This window comes from Bos taurus, chromosome 13 (assembly GCF_002263795.3).
Source record: "Bos taurus isolate L1 Dominette 01449 registration number 42190680 breed Hereford chromosome 13, ARS-UCD2.0, whole genome shotgun sequence".
Classification (NCBI taxonomy): domain Eukaryota; kingdom Metazoa; phylum Chordata; class Mammalia; order Artiodactyla; family Bovidae; genus Bos; species Bos taurus.
The window spans coordinates 53550934-53562051 of NC_037340.1; the positions used below are offsets into that span (position 1 = coordinate 53550934).

The window sequence follows — 11118 nt, forward strand, 5'->3', positions numbered from 1 at the left end:
CTCTTTCATTAGAGTCTTGCAAGCTGCCCTGTGTTGAATGATTATAAACCCAACAACAACAAAAACAATAACACAAAAATAGAAGTGGGTTCCATTCCCATGCTATTTGGACGGGAGGAGGGCGGATGGAGTCAAGAAGAGGGGCAAACAGCATAGTATTACTTCTTCCACAAAGAGGTTGCTGGTTTTAGGAAGTTGTTTTACTGTAAATAGATTAATAGACAAGAAACTCAGTCTCTTAAGAGATGAGGGCAAAGCCATTTGAGCAGCCAGCAGCTAGGTGTTGGTATCTGTAACAGGTTTGCTTGAGGGAGATTCCAGCCACTCTTACTGTTACTGCAAATCCTTCAGTCCGTCTGACCTGAAACATAAAGGAGTGAGTGGGAACCATCACAGACTCTGGATGCATGAAAATGAATTCAGACAGCACCCGAGTGATCCCCATAGGTCCTCCCCCCTACCAGTGACTATTCAAGAAATCAGAGTTTGTGATTTACTCATGGTTAAGCCGGTAAAGAATCTGCCTGCAATGCAGGAGACACAGGAGACACAGGTTCAATCCCTGGGTCAGGAAGATCCCCTGGAGGAGGAAATGGCAACCACTCCAGTATTCTTGCCTGAAAAAGCCCATGGACAGAGAAGCCGGGTGGACTATAGTCCACAGGGTCACGAAAGAGTCGGACATGACTGAAGTGACTTAACACAATCGCTCAGCACGTGGGCATCCTTTCAGAGAGCCTGTTATATCCATGTTTCCCTTTCAAAATGCTCTCTGCAAGCTTAAAAACAAAAGACACAGAGGATCATGGCTAATAACACATTTTTTATGTCTTTTAAGTAGTTTTCTCCCTTCCTGCTAAACACCTGGGCTGGCTGGAGGGTCAAAGGTGACCAGACTGAGTACTCTTCCCATGGCCCCATGTCTTATCCCACATTCATGCCATTGCAGCTGCAGAGCATCTCCTTGAAGGTGTTGTGCAGCTCCAGGCTCCAGAAAGCATAGATCACCAGGTTGATGATGGCAGCGCACATGATGAGGACCAGGTGGGAGTTGGAGTGGGCGGTGTAGCAGACTCAGTGGGGTTGGTGGGGCAGGTTATGATGAGGACGAGGTGGAGGAAGAAGGGGGCCCAGCAGAAGATGGAGACCCCCAGCAGGCTGCTGATGGCAACTGCCCCCTTCATACACAAGTGCTGCTGGCCAGTGGGCCACCCCATCGGCGGGCAGCTGTGCAGTGATGTGCTCAATGTGAAGCAGGATGAAAAGGAGCACGTGCACATAGAGGGTGCCCATGAGCAGCAGCATGGCAAGGAACAGGGTGAGCAGGCACACGATGACCATCTTGCTCTCGGAGTAGATAATGAACACCACACTGCAGACCCTGCAGCCCAGTCAGATGGCCGCAATCAGGGCCAGCACCTTCCACATGGTCATGATGCTGTGGTAGCGAAGTATGTAGAAGATGGTGGTGTACCTGTTGACTGCAATGGCCAGGAGGTTGCAGATGGGGGCCACCAGGGAGATGCAGATCATGGAGTCAAAGACATTGTCCATGTGCTGGATGAACTGGTCCTTGAAGGTCTGGTAGTCGCTGTTGACCACGGGGATCGTGAGAGTCTCCAGGGCATTGGACATGCCCTGATGGACATGCATATCAGCCATGGCCAGGCTGCAGAGGAAGATGTTCATGAGGGAGTGCAGGTTGCCATTCCTGACCACAGCCAGGATGACCAGGATGTTTTCCAGAAGGCTGATAATGCCCAGGGCCAAGAAGACCTCAGGCTTGAGGAAGACCTGTTCGTAGAAGCTGCTGCTGCTCCGATTGCTGAAGTTAGGGGCTGCGAGATGCTCTGAGCTGGTAGGTGTGATGGTTGAGCAGAGTGCAGATAGCACGAAGCATCCATTGCTCACAGAAGGCTGGCTGATCGGGGCGGGAACTCCAGCAGGGTCCTGAGGCTGCAGTTGCTGCTGATTTCAGGAAAGAAAAAAATTCCTTCCACATTCTTCTTTTAGATGCTTTTCCAGTGCACTCTTGGATTTTGTTCTTCCCCAGAATAAAAGGATGGAGAAAGGGAGAGAGAAAGAGAACAATAGGGAGAGAGAGGAAAAAGTCAGCTTGGAAACGTAGAGTACTTTCCTCTGCTTCTCCAGGATGAGCAGTTTTAATAGAAACTCTTCTCTCTCTCTCTCCCTTCTTACCTTCCTTCCGTCTCTCTCTCTTTTCCCCTCTCACATCCCCATCTGGGAACAGAAACCCAGCCAATGGCTGGTACAGTTACGGCAGTTTTCATTGTAAGTCATGGGATGTGGTACCTGTTGTTAGGAGTGAGGGTTGAACATTCAGTTTATACACATTGGCTGGAAGCAAACACCTCCTACTTAATCTTCGGTGCAGCAAAATGACCAGTGAGCACTGGGCGCCTCTCTGACTGACAGCAGTGCTGACTCCCAGGGCTTGAACCTGGAGATTCAAAAGCAGCCTGGTGCCCTCTACAGGCCAGACTGTTCATCTCTCCTTTGGCTGGGCTGAGCAGTTTCTGTCTTGAAAACAGCCACAGCCATCTTTTCATCCATTTATTTGCTCATTCTTTTTTTTTTTAGATGGCAAACATTTACTAAATGCCTACCATGTGTCGAGTTTCTGCCCCGTGCAGGAACATCCTTGTTTCTTCCAAACTCAGAGTCTGGGGTGGAAGACGAGAAATCCAGCAGTTTTATTATAGGGGGATACATACTTGAATCGGGGAATGCCAGGGGCTGGGGGAGTTCAGAGGGGACCCCCTCACCTGAGAGGTCAAGGGAAGTTCCTGGAGGAAGAAGCCTCTCAGCTATGACTTCAAAGAACAGAGAAGATGCCCAGTGGTGAGGCGGGGGCTGGGGTCGAAGGAGGTAGAAGAGGATTCCCAGCAGAGGGAATAACATGCTTACAGCCTGCAGGCTAAAAGCAGTGTTTCTGCACCCTGGACGAAGAAGTCGTCTGTAGGATGTAGTCACGGGGATCGCATCTGACCTCCTGAATCAGAATCACCAGGGGCAGGAGGTGGGTAGGTGTGTCTTCACTTCTTAGCGGGTGAGGGAGGACATAGCCAAGAAGGTTGAGATCTATGGAAAAGAAAGCTTGGTGCTTCTGAAGGACTTTAGTTTTCTCTGGCCAGAGTGTGGAGCCAGGAGACATAATTTGAGAAGTGAGCCTGCAGTTTTTTCTTTTCCTAAGTAGAGAAAGGCCAGGATCCTGAAAGGCAGTCTCAGCCGAGTGTGGGAGTTTTGGACTGTATCCAGAAGCCAACAGGGGGCTGTGGAAGAGAGGAGGTGGGGTTTGCAATTTAGAAAGATTCCTCATTGCCTGATGGGGACTGCCTCAGGAGAGGATGAGTCAGGAGCCTGGGGGGCCAGGGCTGCAGAGATTCACAGTGAGATGATGGTGGCCTGAAGCAAGGAGGTAGCCACGGGGCCATGGAAGGAGTGGACAGAGATGCTTGGGGTGGTAGGTTCTGGAGATGTGAGCGTGATGGATTGGGACAGCGCAGGGAACACCTCTGCTTCCTTCTTAAGTAAGAGGAAGACCAGAGATGGAAAATGTATTGGTTGGCCAAAAAGTTCATTCAGGTTTTCTGTACATCTAATGGAAAAACCTGAACGAACTTTGTGGCCAACCCAATAGAAGGCAGAATTTAGCAGCTGACTTTGATACTTAGTTCATGTCAGATGTGATGCTGGACAGGAGGATGATGTAAACTCTGGACACAATGAGTCTGCTTCCCTGGCCCTCCTGGCCCTGTACCTGCATATCAATTACAGGTAGACTGATGTTCTGATTATCCAACTGTCAGCTAACTGTGTATGTGAGTGTGACTGTGTGTGTATTAGATAGAAGAAATGTGCATATGAAATAGAAAATAACTTAGAATACTTATGAAACTGCGGGGGTGGAGAGGTCTTAAGATAGACAACCAGATGGGGGAAGGGATAGTTAGGGAATTGGGGATGGACAGGTACCCACTGCTATATTTTAAATGGATAACCAACAAGGACCTACCATAAAGCACAAGGAACTCTGCTCAGTCACATGTGGCAAACTGGATGGGAGAGGAGTTTGGAGGAGAATGGCTACATGTACATAGATGACTGCATCCCTTTGCTGTCCACCTGAAAATATCACAACATTGTTAATCGGCTATATCCCAACACAAAATAAAAAGTGTTTTTTTTAAAGAAAAAAAGAGGCAACCAGTAATTAAGTGTGAAAATGTCACCAAAGTCAGAAGACAAACAGGAAGAAAAGACTTTCCATAGGCAAAGATTACTGTCTCTTCAATACAAAGGATACTCTCACATTAATAAGAAAGAGATGATTTACCTCTTAGAACACGGGGCAAAAAACAGGGATAAGAATTCACTGAAGAGGAAGTGCAGGTGGCTAATAAACTTATGAAAAGATATTCAGTCTTCTGGGGAATCCAAGAAATGCAAATCAAACTTCAGATTGACAAGGGTGGAAAAGATATCAAATTCAGCAGAGGGTGTTGGGAGAAGAACACTCTCGTGCATTTCCAGTGTTTGTGGATAGTCTCATCATTTTCAGTTTCTACTAAAATAAAAAGAAATGCAGCTGAGTGTGGATCTCAGTCTGTGAACTGAAGGGCATGAGAAATACTTCTACTGATTTTCAGCAAAGTGACTTCATTTCTGATGCTAAACCTCTCATGTTCCAGGTTGCAGAAAACATAGTCCTAATCCTTGTGGAGGTTTCTCTTCCTCACCCCCTGGGTCACATCCAGAGGTGTATTTATACTGTCCTGTCTGTGGTTTCGGGGGCCCGCATCTTACCTGTGGGAGAAGGCAATGGCACCCCACTCCAGTGTTCTTGCCTGGAGAATCCCATGGACAGAGGAGCCTGGTGGGCTGCAGTCCATGGGGTCGCTAAGTGTCCGACACAACTGAGCGACTTCACTTTCACTTTTCACTTTCATGCATTGGAGAAGGAATTGGCAACCCACTCCAGTGTTCTTGCCTGGAGAAGCCCAGGGATGGGGGAGCCTGGTGGGCTGCCGTGTATGGGGTTGCAGAGAGTCGGACACGGCTGAAGCGACTTAGCAGCAGCAGCAGCAGCAGCAGCATCTTACCTGTGAAGATCAGACTACTAGATTTTTGCCCTGCTCTGTGTTTGGCCTGGGCTGAGCACCGACCATCTTTCTCTGCTTCTGTTCTCTGTTTATGAGCATCGTTGAGAGTGAGCAGGAGGGACCCGCACCCTCACACCTAAAGAGTGTTGATTTGGTCTCCTCTAAGCTCCATTCTCCGCTTTCCTGGGGGAGTAGCACAGACACAGCTACTTTTAAACTTAAACTGTAGTTTGTTTTCTACTTCTGTGACTCTACTTCTATTTTGTAAATAAGTTCATTTGCACCCATTTTTTTAGATTCCACGTATAAGCAATATCATATATTTGTCCAAATATTTGAATCCCATGACTTGAAGAAACTTTTATTACATAACTGCTTTTAAGATTTACTTATTTATTTTGTTTTTATTTTGTTTTTGTCCATACCACACAGCATATGGGACCTTAGTTCCCTCATCAGGGATTGAACCCACAGCCCCTGCAGTGGAAGTGCAGTATCTCAACCATTGGAATGTCAGGGAATTCCCTAAGATTCATTTTTACTTATACTCAAGGTTCCTAATATTTTTATGCCTGTAAATTTTGCTTTACCTTTTTAAAATTGAGCTATAGGTACCAGAAAATTCATGATTTTGAAATATACAATTCAGTGGGTTTTTGTTTGTTTGTTTTTTGGCATCTTCACGAAGTTGCCCAGCCAACACCACTATCTAATTCCAGGACATTTTTATCACTTCATCCCCATTAGCAGTCACTCCTCGTTTGCTACTTCCCTCAGTCTCTAACAACTGCTAATCTACTTTCTATCTCTATGTGACAGTAAAAAATATGCTCATCGAGGCTGTGTTTAACTTTTGGATCACAAAACCCTCCATTTTCTGACTTTCTCATGTTTCAAATTCTAAAACAAACAAACAAAACCAATAGCTGTAGGTGAAAATGTAAACTGAACCAGCCAACTCTATGGAAAACAAAGTGGAGGATCCCTAAAAAACTAAAAACAGAGTTACTGTATGATCCAGCAATCTCACTCCCGCCTGGGCATATATCTGGAAAAGATGAAAACTCTAATTTGAAAATATACACTTACCCTAGTGTTCATAGCAACACTATTTAGTAAAAACATGGAAACAATCCAATGCCCAAAAACGGATGACTGGCTTAAGAAGATGTTTATATACAATGGAATATTACTCAGCCATCAAAAGGAACAAAATATTATCATTTGCAGAATGTGACTAGACCTAGAAATCATCATACTAAGTGAAGTCAGTCAGCAAGAGAGAGACAAATATTATAAGATATTCCATAAATGTAGAATCTAAAAAATAATACAAATGACTCTACAAAACAGAAACAGACTCACAAACATAAAAAACAAACTTACGGTTACCAAAGCATAAAGGGAGCAGGGAGGGATAAATTAGGAGTATGGGATTAACAGATACAGATACTGGATACAGATACAGACACTGGATACAGATACAGATACTGATACTGGATACAGATATAGATACAGATACAGTATACAGATACAGATTAACAGATACAGATACAGATTAACATATACTATTATACCTAAAATGGATAAGCAAAAAGGATTTACTATGTAGCACATCAAACGATCTTCAATATCTTATAATGACCTATACTGGAAAATAATCTGAAAATATATATAATTGAATCTCTTTGCTGTACACCTGAAACTAATACAATATTACAAACTAACTATACTTCAAAAAACAAACAAAAAGCCACAACAAAAACCCAACTATAAATTCTTCTGTATTAAAATTCAGTATAAAAGTGGTAAAGTAAGAACAATCAAAACAACGAAACACAAACCTCTTCCTCTTACTCTCTTGAATTTCAAGATCTTATGAATAGAGAGTGAGTTATTCTGTTTTCTGAACACTTCAGTGCAAGGAACAGATCAAGATACTTTTTTTGTGTGTGGTTTTTAAAAAGACCTTGAAGAAGGAAATGGCAACCCACTCTGATACTCTTGTCTGGAAAATCCCATGGACGGAGAAGCCTGATAGGCTACAGTTGATGGGGTCACAAAGAGTTGGACACGACTGAGTGACTTCACTTTCACTCACTTTTTTAAAAAGAACATTCGTTCTTTGCTCTCTGCTGAAACCTCTTTTGGAAACTTAGGGTAAAGTTTTGCTTCTCCAAGTCCGTTTTCCTATGGTTAGTTTGACAATTGTAGCAACTGAGTCAAATTAAGCATAAAAAGCAGTTTTCTGAGGTAGAAAAACAAAAGATCCATGTTGTTCCCAGTTCTTCTGGTTAAAGGACCAGATGTGATGAATTAAAGCCCTCCATGGTATACAGACAAAATCTCTCTATATTTTTGGTTGAAAAAAATCAGTCTTAGCACTTTGTAGTTATACTATTTTTTCAATCATAGAATTAAGTGCCCTTAACGTTCCTCACCTCCTCTTGTTACCTTTGCCTGTTTAGCACCTGAGTCCTATGTTCTGAGTGTTGTGTTTCTCGGTGAGGAGGGACATTGCTCTGATGACATTACAGGGCTGGGGACTATGCCACTGAGTTGTCTCACACCAGGACAGATGCTCTCAGACTAGAGCTTCTCAACCTTTGCTGTGCATCTGAATCACCCAGGCAATGCTGATGCTGTTCCACGGACTGTACTGTGAGTAGGAAGGAAAGTGATCTAATCATTTGCAGACATAGATGGAGAAGCTGTGCTAGGAGAGCCAGCTATGTGTGGAGTTCACTCTATTGGTATGGAAAAGGAGCACCCCATTCTCAAAGGCCCAGTGGATAGGATGCCCCAGTTGCTGGACTTGGTGTGTGACCAGTGTTGGTCACATAGGGGGTTGCCCAGAAGCATAACTCAGGCATCGTTCCTGTTGTGTGGCCTCTTAGCTCAATGTTCTGACCTCCCCAGAAAGGTTGTGAGCCACTCAATATCATTTAGTAAATTTCTCTTCTGTTTAAATTAGCCAGAGTGGGTTTCGTTACTTAGAACCAAGAATCTGACCCACTCTTGCAATCCAATTGGGGTCAATAGGTATTGACTACCTGGAGGGCTGGGTAGTGAAGAATCCACGGCTTCATCCCACTTGGAAAAAGAGTTCTGGGATATACTGGTGATGAAGACCCTGATGCTGGGAAAGATTGAAGGCAAAAGGAGAAGAGGGTGGCAGAGGATGAGATGGTTACATAGCATCACTGACTCAGAGGACATGAATTTGAGCAAATTCCAGGAGATGGTGAAGACAGAGAAGCCTGGCATGGTGCAGTCCATGGGGTTGCAAGGAGTCAGACATGACTCGGCAACTGAACAACCAGAGCTGATACAGGACTGGAAGCCCGCACACTGTGCTCTGACATCCCTGTATCACAGTCTGTATGAGCTTCCTTTTCCTGCTCTAACAAGCCATCCCAAACTTAGCAGCTTAAAATATCAGAAATGTATTCTCTCCTAGTTCTGGATCAAAAATCCAAAAGAGGTTGGCAGGGCTGCATTCCTTCTGGAGGTGACAGGAGAGAAGCTGTTTTCTTGCATGCCCCAGCTTCTAGAGGCCACCTGCATGTCCCGGCTCATAGCCCTTTCCCCCTGTTTCAAAGCCCACCTTGTCATGTCTTTAAATCTCCCTCTGACTCTGACCTCTGTCATTACATCTCCTTTTGTAACTCCTGACACTACTGCTTCCCTCACTACAGGAACCCCTGTGATTACACTGGGTCCACTAGGGTAATCTAGGATCACTTCCCATCTCTAGACCCATAAGCTTTTTTCCTTTTAAGTTTTTTATTTATTTAATATCTTATTTTATTAAAACATTTTTATTGGAGTATAGTTGATTTAAAATGTTGTTAGTTTCTGGCTGTATAGTAAAGTGAATCAGTTATACAAATACATATAGCTACTCTTTTTTTTAGATTATTTTCCCAGATAGGTCATTACAGAGTATTGAGTAGAGTTCCCTGTGCTATACAGTAGATCCTTATTAGTTATTTATTTAAATATAGTAGTATATCGGAGAAAGCAATGGCACCCCACTCCAGTACTCTTGCCTGGAAAATCCCATGGGCGGAGGAGCCTGGTAGGCTGCAGTCCATGCTAAAGGTCGGACATGACTGAGCGACTTCACTTTAACTTTTCACTTGCATGCATTGGAGAAGGAAATGGCAATCCACTCCAGTATTCTTGCCTGGAGAATCCCAGGGACGGGGGAGCCTGCTGGGCTGCCATCTATGGGGTCGCACAGAGTCGGACACGACTGAAGCGACTTAGCAGCAGCAGCAGCAGAAGTGTGTATATGTCAATCCCAACTTTTCAATTTATCCCTCCCTGCCTTTCCCTCTTGGTACCCATCTGTTGTCGTTCAGTTGCTAAGTCGTGTCCCAGTCTCTAACCTCATCCCTGCATTTCTCTCAGCCAGAAGTCCAGACGTAGGGACAGATCACCTGCTGTGGTAGCTCCATGCTGCTTCCCATGGGGACAGGTGCCAGGCCCTTGTGCCCGGAGCCTCTGAAAGATAACCCTCTTGTGATGGGGGGGAAGTGAACTTCCTCCCCTGCCCTTGGTCAGAATCCTCCAGAGACTGTACATCCACCCTCTGGGGTTAAACTGAGAGTCAGAGCTGTGGGTGGAGTAGGGGAGCACCTGAGGAGGGGGAGAAGGCTCTGGAGGTGTCAGATCATCAGTCCTTCAGCTGCCACACGGACACTCCCAGACTAGGCAGTGCTTGTCTTCCACTTTAAGGAAACCCTCACTGAGGATGGTGTCCAGCTCTGAGTGAATTCCACTCGAGGGTGTGGTCTGACTGCTTTCATCAGCTTCTACCCCGTTCTGCAGGGTTGCGGGGGGAGATGAGGGGAACATCCTGTTCTCTCTTCTTCTCTAGAATCAGGGTTTCCTATAGAACCCGGTGGCAGGCTGGGTTCTCCAGGTTGGAGGTGGGCGGGCAAGAACTTTTCTGGAGGAGTGCTTGACTGTGTGGGGAGGAGGAAGCAGGATGGGGTGGAGGGGAGAGTTGAACTTGCCATCGCAATGCGGTCCTCAGCCAGTCCTGCAGCAGCCCGGAGCTGGAAGGGCTGGCAGAGCCGGACTGACCTGGGAGTTTGCACCCCAGCATCCAACGATCGTCTGTGTGGGATTCCCCTGCCCACACAGCCTCATGCAGACGTCCCACTTCAGCTAATGACCAGTGAGTCTCAGAGAAGGACTTGGCTGCTTGCTTCTGGCCCCCAGCTCTCCCCACAGCTGAGGAAGGCTCTTTCGACCCTGGAGAGGGAGGGGGACTGTGGGTCACGCCTGCCCATTCGTCACAACCCCGTCTGTATCTATACAATGCAAGTGCCTAAGAGCACACCATAATCTGCCTCCTTCTGTCAGGTCCGCCTAAGGAAGATTCAAGTTCTAAAACCAGACAAGAAGACAAACCCCAGAGAGATACTCCCACCAGAAGAGGACAGAAACCAACAGAAGGAAGGGAAGATTCATGGCTTTCAGCTCATGGGCATCTGGCTTATACTTACTGACAGCTGTGCAGGCTAGAATCTCCATCACTATTAGATGGCTTCTCTTTCTCTCTGTAGAACATTCCAGAACACATGGAGTTGTGTTTGCATGTGTCAAATGTGCTTGCTCTGTGACTCCAACACAGTAGCAATAACTTTTTAAAAAATTTATTTGGCCACTCTGCATGGCATGTGGGATCTTAGTTCCCTGATTGGGGATCAAACCCATTCCCCCTGTATTGGGAACATGATCTTAACCACTGGACCTCTAGAGAAGTCCCCAACAATACTTTTTGGTAATATCACCCTGCCCGGGACACACTTCTTGTCCATATTCCCTGCATGCTGTGCTCTTGAGGAGCCCAGAAGTGGTATATGTGGCAGAACACATAATATACACAACAGAGTGTGCCAAGTGCTGTAAAAATGTAATAGCTGAGACCAGGTTGCTGTGCTGTGCTCAGCTGTGTCCGACTCCATGACCTGGTGGTCTG

At 45.7% G+C, this 11118-nt stretch overlaps 1 pseudogene; it reads right to left on the reverse strand.

Annotated features, from left to right (window-relative positions):
- Positions 1–265: 265 nt before the first annotated feature.
- On the reverse strand, positions 266–3608 carry LOC104973827 (melanocortin receptor 3-like; annotated as a pseudogene).
- Between the last annotated feature and the right edge of the window lie 7510 nt (positions 3609–11118).